We start from the raw sequence: 16,928 nt of genomic DNA, 5'->3' as shown, positions 1-16,928 counted from the left end.
AAAATCACAGTATGCCAGTAAAGGCTGAGAGAAATGATTTACCTTATTTTTCATCATGAATAGCATGCATGACATCTTCTTAAGTGTTTATTTAATGCTAGCTTTACTGTCAGAAAGGCATTTAATGTAAGAAAAATATTGAATATTTTCAGTAAATGCCAAGAAAGTATTTTTAAAACTTTGCAAAGGATAGCATTTGAAAGACAATTTGGTGCCAAGTTATAAAGGGCTATTCTAAAGTGATTGCTGTAGGGAAAGAGAGTCACCAAGAGTTGTCTTAGAAAATTCAAGAAGGTAAGATTTTTTTTTATTCAACAGCAGCATTTATCTCTCTCTTCTTGCATTTACTATTCCATAAATATTGGATGAGCACCTACTAGGTGATAGATATATAACTGGATATAACAGTCTTGGCTCTGCACTTGTAGAATTTAAAATCTGGTGGCAAAGAAGGGGGAAAAAAACAAGAAGCAGCAGAAAAAATTTATCTCATCTGCAAGTAGGATATCATTTTTTATCCCTTTTCAGTCTAATCATCAAAATTTGAGGGGTGATATTTTAATTTTGAGACCTTGAAATATTATGAGAGTATTTCTTAGTGAAATTCTTCCTGATAGACGCTGAGAGGTAGGCTTTAGGCGACTCTGAAAGTTATTGTAAAAACAATAAAATAAAAATAGTTCTGATCATGATGCCGGAGAGGACAGGAGAACGCTGACATTTAAGAGTACTTTTGGTAACTGTGTGACAGCCCTCTGTTCACCCCAGACTTGGTCAGTTGTAGGTATGAAAGATCTTCATCTTGAAATTTCAGCCCCCCCCACCCCCCACCCAGAGCCTGAGTTAAAGGAAACCAAATTCACAGTGTATTTGGAATTTCATACACCATTCATATGCATCATATGTATTTTGGAACTTGGTATCTCAGCCACACCAAGTACTTGTCTGCTAGTTCTGGATTTGCATCTAGTTCCCTGCTAAGGTGGAAGCTATACCATTAACCTCAGCCACATCCCTAAGACACTGACCACAAGCCAGTTTCTTACCAGCTCACCTACTAGATTTATTTTTACCCAAAGGATTAGTTTGAATGTGCATTTACTTCTGTTGGAAAAAATTCCTTAAAATCTCAACCACCTGTGAGTCCTGAACTCAGTTTCTGTGTCCCTGTCCCACAGATTAGACCCTTTACGTATGACTTCTGCCCCTGGTTATACTATACTTACTTGGATTTTGTAATGTAAATTTCTGACCTCGTCCTGGAGGATACACTACTACTGATTAGAGATCCTTGCTCTACTGTCTCCAGTTTCTCCGTGATTGCCAGTTGAGTTTCATAAAGGAATTTGAACACTGATGAAGCTAAGGACCTGTACTTAGGAAACAAGTATGTCAGGCAATTAATAGATTTTTATATCAATCTTTGAGCCTTCTCAAAAATCTGGAGAAAGTAATTAACATTTACTGAGTACCATGAATGTGCCACTTACAGTATGATTGGCTTGCATTACATCTTTCAATATACCTTAGATGCTTTTGAAAGGCAGATAAACAAGTGTAAAACAATAAAATTGTCACAGACATTTGAAGCAGCTTCTGAAGGTAAGGTATTTATTTTTACTTTGCTTTTAAATAGTGTATTATTGAAGTCATTTTAAAAATACGAGTTTCCTTGAGTCACTGCAAGGTCTGATGTTTGCATATCAAGTTTATTAAGCTATTTTAAATCACTGAACATGTGATGTTTTGACCATGATTCCTCTTTGAAATAACTACACTTGGTTCATTACCAATGGATTTCAATTGACACTCTTTAAAAATTCAATTTTATATCAGAATATATATAATTCATGGAGATTTAATTTGGAAGCTGTTATTTTCTCTGCTCAAGTCTCAAGGTTAAAGCTGCTGTTCCCAAGCAGTCTGATTCAATGAATACTGCTGTGGATAGTGTATGGTACGCAGTAGACCAATAAAAACAATCTGATTGATCTATCTCGTTATGGACTTGATGGCTTCCAAAGCACTAGCTATAAAATAAGCTAACTGGAAAATCAAAGCTTTAGTGACCTCAGAGGACTCTTCATCACATAGTGCAGTTTAAATCATGTTACTTTAAATTTAGATATCACATGCACAACACATTTTATATAACAAACCAGAGAAAACTTGTAAACAGCATTTTATTTTCCATCTTTCCAGTCTGGAACGCTTGTACTGGTGGATAGCTTTCCAAGTACCAATCTTCTCTAAATGTTTCAACTTTGGTTTTGGCTGGATTTTCAGGCTCTTCAGTCCTTTTTTCTAACACCTCTGCTCTTCTTTAAATGCTTCACGCCAAAGAAACCACTAGTCCTCCATACACAGCTATCTCCCTAGTCAATTTATGTAAATATTATTAGTTTAATTCCAAGATTCTAATTTGGCAAAGTGATTAACAGATTTTTTTTTTCTATTAGAAACTAAATATCTATAGGCTGGCAGAACAAAGGAAACAGTTTAGTGTGGTGAGATGACTGCCTAATTGGTTTCATTTCCCAGGAAAGATAGTTGTTATTGCAACAACAAAAGATAGTTATTAAGTTGTTAGAAAGTTGAATCCATTTAATCCTAGCAAACATAACTGTTAAATTTGCATCTGCATCATTTCTTAGCATCCCATTTTTAATGTATCCTTTTTCTCCTTCATAACGTTCTAACCTCTATTCCCCTCTTACATCCAGTGTCTGTAGTGGTAGCCTCTAGACACCTAAGAATTGCCTTTGCCTGTGTATCAACAACTCGATAGATTCCCTGTGCTTAGGGGCTTTCTCACCTTTCTCTTTTTCAGTATTCCTCGATTATGTACCCAGTTTTTAAGGGCCACCTTCTCTACTAGGTAACCATGAAACTGGAGTTGTAATGAGACAGCAATGATTGATGATGGTATTTATTCATTAATTTACTTAAAAATGATATATTATGAATCAGTTGTTACCTGGGGGACTTGGATATAGAAATGAAAGATTGCATCCTCTTAAGGAATATTCATGTTAAGGGGAATATAAACAAGGAAACATGTAAACATGTGGTGATATAGAAGGGGTTGGTTACTATAATGGGGGAAGCACAGACTGATAAGGTGCTAGTGGACACCAGCATCAATGGGAGATTTCCTGGAGGAAGGTAACATGGACTTGACGGTCTTAAAGGAAAGCTGAGCTCTAACTGAGTGACAGAGGGGAAGAGAGAGATCATAGTAAGAAGGACCTGAAAAGATGGCATGGAAGATGAGCGCGTGATCCAGCCAAGGGACCGGCAGTAGGTTTAACATGGCTTGAGAGTATGGTATAAGATAACATGTTGGGGAAATGAGGGCTGGGAAGTTTTCAAAGGGCAAGCCGTGCAGAGACTTGTGTGTTGTAGTAATAAGTTTGAATTTAGTTGGTACCACTCTGGAGGCACTTCATAGTTTAAACTGCACCTCTCACTTACTGGCTGTATACCTTGGGACAAGTTACTGAAGCTCTCAGTGCATTAGTTACCTCATTTGTAAAGTGGAAGTAATAATAGAACTTACCTCTTATAGTCAGTTTGAGACACGGGATAATACATAAATAGCTCTTAGATCAGGAAGTGTCCTATAGCAATCACTCAGTAAGTCATCATCAACGTCACAATTATTATTACTATTACTGTTATTAATCATCTTGGCAAAGGAGACACATTGAAGGGACCCCCTCTTAATCAAGTATGTCTTAACATGAGTTGCTTTTGATCAAATGTCTTTGAAAGTTTTTTCTGGCAGCCTTAAGCAAAATGGATTGTCTGTGGCAGAGCTGAAACTAGAAATAGGAAAATCAGTGGTGCTTGCATTGTATTAGTTGAGAGATGATGCAAAGAGAGCCTGAACCAATGGTATTAGTGCATGGAGAGAAAATAGATGAATAAAAGAGATTTTAATCAATAAATTTAATAAAAACTTAATGAGAAAATTTTTATATGGTAAGGTTATTAACTAAGTATATATAGAAACCAAGACAATCTACAAGGTTTCTGTGTGGATGGGGTGGTGATTTATTGTTCATTAAATCAGGGAATGTGGGATGGAGAGCTTGTCTAAAGGGGACAATGAGCTGAGTCTTGCAGATGTATAGTGAGTGCTGGACAGTGGGTTTGGAGCTGAGACGAGATCCTGGAGAGTCACCAGTAAACATAAGTGTTAGGTGATATCATGGAAGGGTATCATCAAAGGGGTGTGTGTAGTGCAGGAAGAGTAGAGGGTCTGCAATGGGATCCTTAGAAAGTACCAAAGATAAAAAGAAGGGCATGAGTAATAACAACTTAAAAATTATAGTTTTAGACACATCTTCTAAAGAGACATGGAGAAAAGGAAGTGTCAGTGTCACCTTAAATTTAAATCAGGAAACCCCACTGGCTTTGACAGAAAAATGTTTCTAGTGTTAAGTAGCATAAAATCCAAACTCCTTATTTGATACCATTTCCACCATGAAACTCATACATCATTCTGCATCAGCCACACCGTTGTTTTTCTTCTTCAAACACATCAAGTTTGTTCAAAGCATTGGGTGTTTGAACTTGTTGCTCTTTTGCCAGGAATTCTTTCTGTGAGATTCTACATTTCTCAGCTCAAATAGAACCTTCTCAGATTGGCCTTCTCTGACCTACCTAAAATAATTACTACTTCACCGTCCCCTTCCCCAGCCATGCTCTGTCAGGCTATCCTATTGTGTTTTCATCATCATACTTAACACTTCCTGATTCTATCTTGTCTATCTGTCACTTCTCTGTCATCTGTCTTCCCACACTTGGATGCAACCATCATGAAAACAAGAACCTGCTCTATCTTGTTCACCACTGGATCTCCTGCCCCTAGAAAGTAACTGATGCACAAAATAAGTTAATTAAATATCTGGTGAATACATGGATGTATGAACTGATGAGAAGGGTAAGCAGAAGGTAGAGGCAAAACCAGGAAAACATTATGTTACATCATTCAGAAGGAAGACTAGTGGTGTCTAAAAATAGTTTTTATCTAATTTAGCAAAAGGGTCACAGATGGCACTGGTAGGAGTAATTTTAGTAGCATATTAGAAGGAGAATTCAAATGCATAAGCATGAGGACTGAAAGAAAACAAATGAGCAAAGAAAATGGATTCTGTCCTTTCAAGAAGTTGGACTGTACAGAAAGGAAGGAGATAAAGAAATATTTAGAAGAGTAGCTTTTTAGAAGTAAATACAAACAAGCAAATATTCCAGAAACAACTGTTATATTGTTGGAGATATTCTGAAAGCTATAAGGTCAATGCTTTTGTTTTCTTTCTGGTTTGAAACATTTTTAAACTTAAGAAGTTACAAGGATATTTCAAGGAACTCGCATATATTTTTCATGTATAGGCTTCATGCAAGTTTCAGCAATTATCCCACGTGGTCTTCACAGCAAAAGGAGTCAATCCAGGATCTTGTGTTATACACAGTTGTCTTGTAACACCAATATTTTTCATTATAAAAGAGTTCCTCAGTCTTTCCTTGACTTGTATCACTTTGATATTTCTAAAGACTGCAAAGCAGTCCTTTTGTAGAATGTCCCTCAAATTGGTATATCTGTTTCTTTATAGACCCAGGCAATACTGTTCAGCTGAAATATTACAGAAATGATGCTGTTCTTTCCTATTGAGTGATGCATGATACGATATTAATCTGTCTTGTTGCTGGTGATTTTAACTTCCGTCATTTGGTTTTGCAGCCGTAAAATCACTTTTTACTCAATTTTGTCTCATATTTAATGAGTAAGTATTTTGTGGAGAGGAACTTTGAAAGTATACAAAATTCTATTTCTTATTCAACTTTCACCCACTATTGTTAACATCTGTGGGAATGTGTTTCTTGAATGATCATTACTGCAATGGTTGCCAAATGGTGATTTTTCTAATTCCAGCTTCCTTCGTTTGTTAGCTGTCATTCTATTGTAAGAAACAGCTAACTCTTCCTTCCATTTCTTTCTTTACGTTAATGTAAACTCTTCACACTGCTACTTTACTCATTTGGTTGTAAATGTTGTCATCATTATTTTGATGCTTAAATTGTCACAGATTTGGACGTTTTTTTTTAATTATAGGAATAATTGTGAATGCTCTGTGTTTTGGGAAAGTGAACCAGTAGAATAGTGACTTTGAATCTGGGTTATGATCAAAGTCACCTGAAGAGCTTTTAAATATTCTAATGCCCAGCCCACACCTCACACCAATTACACAAGAATTTTTGGAAGTGAAACCCAGCAATAAATATTTTTTAAGCTCTCCGGTGATTCCAGTCTGAAATCAAGTTTGAGAACCACTGAGGAAAGAGGGGCATGTTAGGAATTCAGTAGAGATAAGAGATAAATGATAAATGATGTGTACACGGAGATTAGAAAAGATTAAATTCATAAAACAGGAGGAGAAATTTGCCTTGGAAAAGAGGCTGTAGAGACAGGTATAAGAGCGTGTTTCCATTTGTTTTCAGTAGGTGGGGGAGATGAGTGGTTGAGGGATTTCCCACCTAGGACCTTCTTTTTTCCTGTGAAGAAGCAGGTGAAGTTGCATGTTGAGATTTAAAGTAAATGGTGATGGAGACTACTGAGGCTTAAAATAGCTGCTGTGAGGAGTTAGAAGATAATATAACCATGCAGCAGTGAGATCCTATTGAGGTTTAGAAGATACTTTCTAGGGGGCTAACGCAAAATGAGTGGTACTTTTCCTTGAATTCTCTTCCAGTCATGTAGATGGAAAATGATGAGGTTCAGAAACCAATGGGCTCAGGTTGAATTACAGGGTTAGAATTCACAGAGAAGTTGAAAATAGAAAGGGTCAAACTGTGGGAATATGAGATTGTCAAAGGCATAAATATCTTTAACAGCAGTGGTAGGGTTTTCAGGCATTGTGGCAGGAATTGTATTTGGGGCCTCAGGAGTTATTCTCAGCAGCAATAAGTCATCTTTCTCTTCAGTAAATCAAAAGTGGAAAACTGGTGAGTGTTATTCTACTTTACATGTGTTGTGCTCCGGGGCTTGCCATGTTAGTACATCTGGAGTATGCCATGGGCTTTTACCTGAGCTTTTGTGGTTTCACGTTTTTGACAGCTAAGGTTTCTTAGTTTTGTCCTTTTATAGTCGCAGCTGGCTCTAATTCTGCTTCTTCAACTTTTTCACTTCAGTGTATATTTTTGTTTTCATCCTGGGGTATGTACCACCTAAACCCTTCATGGTGGGTAAACGTCAAGGGTAGGCTCTTTTAGAGAAACTATCATGCAACTAGCTCTAATTGCAATCCATTTGGGGAAAAAAAAATCTTCAATTTATTCTTTTTTAAAAAAAATTTTTAAAAATATTTTTATTGAAGTATAATCAGTTTACAGTGTTGTGTCAATTTCTGGTATATAGCACAATACTTAAGTCATATAGGAGCATGCATATATTCGTTTTCATATTCTTTTTCACCGTAAGTTATTAAAAGTCAATTTATTGTTTTTAAAATAGGCTTTTCACAAGAAGACTGAGTTTTATTTTCTTAGGTAGAAAATAACTTTCAGTAAAGGTCTGGGTCATCTCATAACAGGTATAAGATTTCAAGTGTGAGCACAGCCATCAAAGTAGAATTTTTAAATACTTGATCATTTTTATTATTTGTGGCTGTCTTATAAAATGGTGACAGTTCCATTGTGGTAAAATAGAAAGAATTGTTTTATGGCAAAAACAAAACCACTTTAAGCTGCTTTAAAAAATTTTTTTAAACAATTGTTGAATAGGAATAGACAGTGAATAATTACATACATAACTAAATAAAGGAAAACCAACTTACTAAGATAGATATTGGAGAAGATGCCTTAAACTCAGTATTGAAGCATGTGATGAAAAATTGATGTGGCAATGAGACCAAAGTATTACCACTGTAGGCAATTATATTGCTTCTGTACTGCACACAGCTCGGACTGCTTTGACTTGAGGCGGTAAGGTTACAAAACAAGCTAGACTCTTGAGAGTATAAAGGATGGAGAAATGGAGAAAGATGTGAGCAGCCAGGATAAATGCTGTCCAGCTAATCAGATTGCACAACTAAAGCAGCTGGTTGCTCCAAGGCAGCAGTCTAGAGAACATAGCAAGTTTAGGCATGTTTCAAGCAGAAAGTCCAATGTGATAATCGAGGTACATCAAGGAAGAATTACAGTCAAGGCAAAGACTCAGAATCAGCAGGAAAATGGTGAGCCTTGGGAGCTCTGGCAATTTTGCCACAATTACCTGTCAATTCCCCTATCAGTGGAGAGCCAGCAGTAGCTTTGGAGAAAGAAAGGGCTAGATGCTTGTGGGGTTACCAAGGCCCTAGGCTTATTTTTTCCCTTTAGGGCCTTGAGTACCAATCACTTCCAAATGAAAACCATGAACTTTAGTTCAGATGTGAGCATCAAAGATCTCAAGCTAGTCTCAGGAAACCTGAGACTGTGAGACAATGACAAGAGTAGCTGTACCTCCTCTGTTAATGCTGTCCGGAGTAAGAGTCGCCTTAGTGTCATGTGGAGGCAAAATGAAATCAATCTGGCAACTGTTGAGGTGAATTCAGAATTTTGAAAGAATGCAGAAAATAATGAACTTTTCAAAAGAAATATTTTCTGAATAGGTGCTAAAATTTGCTACTTGCCAGAAATCCAAATTATTGATGACTGATGCAACCTACTTATGTATTTGACTATTATTCATGATTGCTGCTCAGAGCTGGGGCTTTGTGGGCACATTTTTAATAAAGCATAGAGTTGAGGACCATGTAAGTTGTGCTATTGTATGGGAGTTTGTACTGTGGGAAATAATTAATTTTTCTAGGCTGGAATCAGAGACCCACTTTGTCTCTAATCTTGTCCATATCTTTCTTCCTCACTATTTCCATCCACAGGCACACAAACATTTTACTTCGAAACTAAAAGCTCAAAACATGATGTATTCTCAATTCTTAAGTACTTTCCTATTTTCCACTAATATTTTTTCATTGAATAATACTGGGTTTAGTTTTAATAGTAAGATTGGCATATTTTTTAGATATTTTTCTTTCAGCCTTAATATTTATTTTAGATTAGGAGTTCATCTCAGAGAAAACAAGGACAGAACATCCTCAGATAATTTGTCTTAATTGATGTGTTACCTTTTAGGATTCTGCCTAAAACCCACAGGATTTTATTGAGATTTAGATATCTGTGAGTTTTAGGAATATTTAGATTAAGAAAATATTTTTAATGAAAGTCTAACTTACCTGAATGCATCTTTTTATCTGAACAAACTTCATTGATAAATTGAAATTTTAACTATTGATCTTTATATGTAAGTTTTTTGGACTGAGATTTTTAAAAAATAATGCCATTTTCCTATTTTCCTTCTGTCAGACTCTTTTCTTTGACATTTCATTTGTCAAAAGCCAGAGTTATCTCAGGAAAATTAAACTGCCATCAGTGAAAACTCAACCTCCCCAGGTTTGTAGTTTCGTTTTCTGGGCATATCTGGAGTGGTAATTGAGAAGTTCAGAGTGTCAGTTAATCTATAATCATCTGTAATTTGGAAGTAGGCCATTGAACAGTCAAATGTACTCCTGTTTTACATAGTACTACAAATACTAAAATCATAAGAAATAGTAGTAGGGCGTTTTCCCTTACTAGGGGTTTCAACTATATATGGAAAAAAAGATTTTAAAAAATATTTTACTGTGCTGCTCAAACTTTCTCCTTTATAATTCATCAGTTTAATCAACTTCATAGGGATGTTTTTATTTCTTTAGACTCTGATCAATTATATTAACAATAGGCAGGGGAAATTTTTACCTCCTAAAATGTACCAGATCTTAAAATAATAGCTAACACTAATATGGTAATTACCATATGTTAGGTAGTGTTCTAAGAGTTTGATGAATGTTAACTCACTTAATCCTCACTAGGTCCCAGTGAAGTATATACTGTTATTATCTTCATTTTACAAATGAGGAAACTGAAGAATGGAGGTGTTAAGTAACTTTCCCATGGTCACAGAATCCAGGCTATTTGACGTGAGAGTCTGTCGGTGGGCTACAAGTTGAATAGGATTAACCAATAATAAAAAGCATCAGGTCATTTATTGATTCTATGATATGAGAGATACACTTGATTTTGAGTGATTGGCATTTAATGATATCTAACTTGAACACAGAGCTTTGAATTCGTGCTTAGATTATTAACTGATGTATAATATTATACTCATACTTGTGCATAGTGCACTGTGCATAACTTTCCTCAAGTTCTTTTTCGTCTTCCTCTCCTCCTTTCAATCTAGCTGTTGCTACAAACTGTACCCTCAGCCCATCCTAAGTTTAACAGATAATAGTTGATACGAACTCAGCATATGGAGAACAAGGCCTTTATCTAGTATCCAAGATTGGTCTCCACAAAGAATAAAATGAGCTACCCAGCTTCACAATGATAGAAGACTTTTGAACAAAGGAAGCAGCATGTACAGCTGTAGCTAATTACAAATTTGGGCTTCACTTTTGTTAACAGCAGACTAATGTTTGCATACAAAGCATTTGTTGTAAATAAATAGCTTTAATAAGTGGGGAAAAAGACAGTAAGCAATACAATGCCAGGGGTAATTACAGCTATGTTTGCAAAAGGCACAAATGCAGTATATAATTATCTTAATATGAAAAATGGAGATGATCTCATATTCTAAGCTCTTTATTAGGAATAATTCTAACATTTGAATATTCTAGTGTGTGAACAGTTGTCTGATTATGACTTAATTTTCTTATTATGCTACTCTATATAACACGTAGGAATACAAAATAATTCAGCCTCGATGAACAAATCTCTATGAATAAGATACTTGAAGCATACTTGATCAGAGATCTATAGCTTTTAGTTTGGTATGATTTACTAACTCAAGGAAGGATAGTACAAAAAGGATATTAAGAGCTCATATAGTTCATCTCAAGTAAGACTACTCAAGACCATCCCCTCTACAACTCTCCCGTCCTAAACAAAGATACCAACACTTTTTATTCTGCCATGATAACGGCAGTGTAGAGGAGCTGCATTACATTACAAGACTTTGTCCTGAGAGGCAAAGAATTAATGCAGAAGATAAGTATGCATTTACCATCATGTTGTAGTAATTATGACTTAACTGAATTTGACATTCTAGTGAAAGAAGGAAAAACAAATCCAGAATCATTAGTAAAAAGCTTATGATTGTCCACGCAAAAACCTACGCACAAATGTTTATCGTAGCTTTATTCATTACTGCCAAACATTGGAAGCAATCAAGATGTCTCTCAAGAGGTGAATGAATAAAAATATGTTGGTACATCTTTACAATGGAATATTATTCAACAATAAAAGAAAATTAGTTATCTAGTCATGAAAAGACCTGGAGGAACCTCAGCTACATACTGCTAAGTCAAAGAAGCAAATCTGAAAAGACTCTCTATAAACTATATGATTCCAACTTCTATGACATTTTGAAAAAGGCAAAGCTATGGCAACTGAGACAGATCAGTAGTTGCCTGGGGTTCAGGGAGAAGGGGAGAGGGATGAATAGGTGAAGCACAGGGGACTTTTAGCACAATGAAACTATTCTGTAGAATATTCTAATGTTGGATACATGATATTCTGTATTTGTCAAAACACTGTAGAACGTTCAATACACAGAGTGAACCCTAATATAAACTATGGATTTTAGTTAATAATAGTGTATTAATATTGATTCATCAATTATAATGAGGGAACCACATTAATAATGCAAGATGTTAACAGTAGAACCTATGTGTGTGCAGGGGTGAGGTGGTAGAGTATGTGAGAACTCACTGTATTTCCACTCAGTTTTTCTGTGAATCTACAACTGCTAAAAAAATTGAGTATCAATTTTAAAACTGATTAATATTCAAGAATAATGGACGAGGAGATTATTTAAAACTCAATAAAAGGAAGTCTAAAGTTACCTTTGTAGGTAAGGTAAAATCAATTTAAAATCATTTCTGATGAGTAGTGCCTAGCATTTTCTCCTAAACTCATGTTACAGTGTCTTTTTTTTTAAATTACAGAAAAAATATTAATGTTTAAAATACTGAAAATGAGTATTATTTCAATCAGTACTCTATGATCCTATTAATACTCTTCTGTTGCCAGATGCTGTTATTACCTTTTGTTAGGTAAAAGTTAGGTGAAAACTAAAATAGGAAAAAAAATCATACATTTATTATTTTTGCCTGGAAGTAGGGAGGCAAAGGGAAAGGGGTTCCTACTGATAAAATAACAGGTATGTGTTAAATTAGACACCAAAATCAAATGATATTTTAAAGTGCCTTTAAACGATAACAATTATGTAAAAAACTGGATAATAAAGAGAAGAACTTTTATGTTCAGCGAATAGAAATGCCATTAAATGAATCTAAAGGTCTACCTCAGTTTTTAAGAGAAATATGGGAGAAAGAGAAAGAAAAATTTTAGTTCAAAATAGCCTTCAAAACAAAGTTGCAGTATTAGATTACAAATTAGTATATGGACAGGCTGTTCTAGACCTAATTAGTACACTAGATGAAGACAGATTATCTGGGCTATATGATACCTTTTTTGAAGTTATAAAGGAAATCTTTTTACTTGACAATATGACGTTCTTTAAAATAACGATTAGCACACGGGGCTACAGTACCAGTTTATAGGGCTGTTACATAAAATTCAGGACGCCTAGTGAGATCTAATTTCAGATAAACACCATGTTTTTCTTTTTAGCATGACTATGTCCCATGAAATACTTGGGGAATATTTATGTTAAAATTTATTTTTTAATTAAAATTTAACTGGATTTATTTTTAATTTTTAAATCTGGCCACCTGACACTTTGCCAGTCTTGTATATTTATAAGCCTTGAAGAACGTAGAATTTAACCAGTCTCATTTTTACTCATTCATTTGTGGAATTGTCAAAAATAAAAATGATAATGGAATACCTAGATGAGCACTAGTATTTTGAATGCTTATAAGATTATGTGTTAAGTTATGTTAGTAAATATTCTGTCTTCATAGAGGATATACAGATGAAGCATAGGCAGATGATTATAACAGATCTAATGGACTATTATTTTAATTTGATGTAAAATAGCATATAAAGAGGTGACTATAGCATGTAATTGATACAGACTTTTCAAGAAACCTTTGATAAATGTCAACAGCAAAAGCTATTTAAATAAAAATAGCTGTCAGAAGCTAGGGGGGTATCTTAGAAAGAGCAATCAAATAGAAAAGATAAATAGACACTTCTCTGGCAGGAGCAGCATAAGTATCAACAGAGAAATTCACTGGAGATAAGGATTTGGCCAGTTTCATTTAGCATTTATAGGCACTATCTGTTAGGAAATGCACAATAAAATTCCCAACTTTGATTGAAATGCCAAGCTCATGAGGATGAACAGGATATTTTCAGGATAATGTGAGAGTTAGTCAGACATGTAGTAAATGAATTTCATCGTTGGATATTTCAATGCAATGCCTTACGTGAACACAAACTTAAATTGTATTTTTAGGTTAGTGGTCTCCAGGCTACTCGTTTTGCAAGGATACTACAGAGGAGTTACTGTGATTCCTTGAAAAAAATCAGACCTTTATGCTACTGTGACCATAAATATCCAATACAGTTCTTAATAACATAAGGCCAATTATAAAGAAAATTTAAAAAAGTATTCTACATTTACATTAACTCATAGTACATTTATGTATGGATTTTCTCCTTTTTTAAGGCTAATATTCCATCCCATTTTCTTTATCCATTCATCCCTCTGTAGACACTTAGAATGCTTCTATGTCTTGGCTATTGTGAATAATGCTGCAGTGAACATGGGAATTCAGATGTCCCTTCACAATCCTGGTTTCAATTATTTGGGATACATACCTAAAAGAGGGATAGCTGGATCATATGATAGTTCTATTTTTAATTTTTTGAGGAACTTCCATACTGTTTTCCACATGGCTGCACCAATTTAGCTTCCCGCCAACAGTATATAAGGGTTCCTGTTAGTCCACATCCTTGCCAATACATGCTAGCTTTTGTTTTTTTTAATAATAGCCATCCTAACAGGTGTAAGGTAGTATCTCCCTGTGGTTTTGATCTACATTTTCCTCATGATTAATGTTTGGCCGCTTTACAAATACCTGTTGGTTGTTTGTATGTCTTCTTTGGAGAAATGTCTATTCAGGTCCTTTGCTCATTTTTTTTTTTCTTAAATTGAAGTATAGTTGATTTATAACATGTTTCTGGTGTACAGCACAGTGATTCAGTTATACACACATATATTCTTTTTTATATTATTTCTCATTTTTGATTATTACAAACTATTGAATATATAGTTCCTTGTGCTATACAGTAGGACCTTGTTGTTTATCTATTTTTTTATATAGTAGTTTGTATCTGCTAATCCCAAATTCCTAATTTATTTCTCCCCTGTCACTTTGTTCTTTGGTAACCATAAGTTTGTTTTCTATGTCTGTGAGCTGGTTTCTGTTTTGCAGGTAATTTCATTTGTGTCATTTTTTAGATTCCACATGTAAGTGATATATATTTGTCTTTCTCTGTCTGACTTACTTCACTTAGCATGATAATCTCTAGGTCCATCCATATTGTTGTAAGTGGCATTACTTTATTATTTTTTATGGCTGAGTAGTATTCCTCTGTGTGTGTGTGTGTGTGTGTGTGTGTGTGTGTGTGTGTGTGTGTGTGTGTGTGTGTGTGTATACATACATACACACACATGCCACATCTTCTTTATTCAGTTATCTCTCAGTGGACATTTAGGTTGCTTCCTTGTCTTGGCTATTATAAATAGTTCTGCTGTGAACATTGAGATGCATGTATCTTTTCAAATTAGAGTTTTCTCCAGATATATGCCCAGGAGTGGGATTCCTAGATCTTACTATAGTTCTATTTTTAGTTTTTTTAAGGAATCTCCACACTGTTTTCATAGTGGCTGTACCAAATTACATTTTCACCAACAGTGTCCATTTTTTAAATCAAGTTTTTTTTCCTATTAAGTTGTAGAAGTTCCCTATGTATTTTGAGTATTAATCCCTTATCACATAGATGATTTGTAAATATTTTCTTCCATTTCATAGGTTGCCTTTTCATTTTGTTGATTATATCCTTCACTGTGCAAAAGCTTTTCAAGCTGATGGAATCCCATATTTCTATCTTTGCTTATGTTGCCTGTGCTTTTGGGGTTATATCCAAGAAATGATTGCCAAAGCCAATCTCAAGATTTTCCCTTATGTTTTTTTGCAGGGGAGTTTCACTGTTTCAGGTCTTATATTTAAGGCTTTACTTCACTTGAGTTGATTTTGTGTATAGTGTAAGATAAAGGTCCAATTTAATTATTTGGCAAGCAGATAGCCACTTTTCCTAACAATGTTTTTTGAAGAGATTATTCTTTACCAATATGTACATAGTCTTGGCACCATCGTTGAAATTCATTTGACCATCTATGTGGAGATTTATTTATGAGTTCTCTGTTTTGTTTCATTGGTCCATATGTCTACTTTTATACTGTAATCATATTGTTTTGATTGTAGCTTTATAGTATGTTTTGAAATCAGGAAGTGTGGTATCTCCAGCTTTGTTCTACTTTCTCAAGATTGTTTTGGCTATTCAGGGTCCTTTGTGATTCCATATAAATTTTATAATTGTTTTTCTTATTTCTTTGAAAAATACCATTGGGATTTTGATCAATATTGTTTTGAAACTGTAGACCTCTATAAGTAGTGTGGACATTTTAGCAATATTAAGACTTTCAGAGGTGAACATGATGGGATGTCTTTCAATTTGTTTCTTTTAAATTTTTTTTCATGAATGATTTGTAGTTTTCAGGTGAACTCTTTCACCTCTTTGGTTAAGTTTATTCCTACATGTCTTATTCCTTATGATACTATTGTAAGTGGGATTACTTTCTAAATTTCCTTTTCAGATTGTTTATTGTTAGTATATCAAAATGCAGCTGATTTTATATGTTAATTTGTACACTGCAACTTTACTGAGTTTATTTATTAGTTCTAACAGGATTTCTTTTGTGGTATCTTTAGGTATTCGTGCATATAACATCATGTCATCTGCAAGCAGGTATCACTTTAATTCTTCCTATGGGCTTGGATGTCTTTATAACTTTTTCTTAATTTCTCTGGCCAGGACTTCCAGTACCGTGTTGAATAGAAGTGGCAAGAGGAGGCATCCTTGTCTTGTTCCTGATCTTAGAGGAAAAACTCGGAGCTTTTCATTGGTGAGTACGATACTTGTGGGCATGTTGTGATGGCCTTTATTATGTTGAGGTAATTTCCATCTATGCCTGGTTTATTGAATGTTTTTATTATGAATATTCAAGTTTTTCAGTTGCATTTTCTGCATCTGTTGATATGATCATATAATTTTTATCTTCCGTTCTGTTAATGTGGTGTTTTACATTGCTTGATTTTCACATGTTGGATCACCTCATGTCCCAGGGCTACATCTCACTTGATCATGGTGTTTGATCCTTTTACTGTGTGGTTGAATTCAGTTTGTTAATACTTTGTTGAGAGTTTTTGCATCTATATTTGTCAGTAAAATTGGCCTCTAGTTTTCTTTTCTTGTTGTGTCCATGTCTGGCTTTGGTATTTGGGTAATACTGGCCTTATAAAATCAGTTTAGTGGTGTTACCTCCCTTAAGTATTTTTGGAAGACTTTGAGGAGTATTGGCATTAATTCTTCTTTAAATGCTTGGTACAATTCACCTGTGAAGCCATGTTATCCTGGGCTTTTCTTTTTTGGAAGATTTTGTTTACTGATTAAGTGTCCTTCCAAGTAATTGGTCTGTTCAGATTTTTTTATTTTTTCATGATTCAGTCTTGGTAGATTTTGTTTCTTAGAAT

The 16,928-nt window shown here is 34.7% G+C and overlaps 1 long non-coding RNA gene across 1 annotated transcript in view; it reads left to right on the top strand.

Moving 5' to 3' along the window:
- Positions 1-16,458, top strand: part of LOC135321395 (uncharacterized) — a 144,743-nt gene extending 128,285 nt beyond the window's left edge. The window contains exon 3 of the long non-coding RNA XR_010381133.1: positions 16,210-16,458. This is a non-coding gene — a long non-coding RNA (uncharacterized LOC135321395). The remainder of the gene's footprint in view (positions 1-16,209) is intronic.
- Positions 16,459-16,928: the final 470 nt, after the last annotated feature.

The sequence above is a fragment of the Camelus dromedarius genome, chromosome 5 (assembly GCF_036321535.1).
Source record: "Camelus dromedarius isolate mCamDro1 chromosome 5, mCamDro1.pat, whole genome shotgun sequence".
In the NCBI taxonomy this organism is placed as follows: domain Eukaryota; kingdom Metazoa; phylum Chordata; class Mammalia; order Artiodactyla; family Camelidae; genus Camelus; species Camelus dromedarius.
This window is presented reverse-complemented; position numbering and strand designations above follow the sequence as displayed.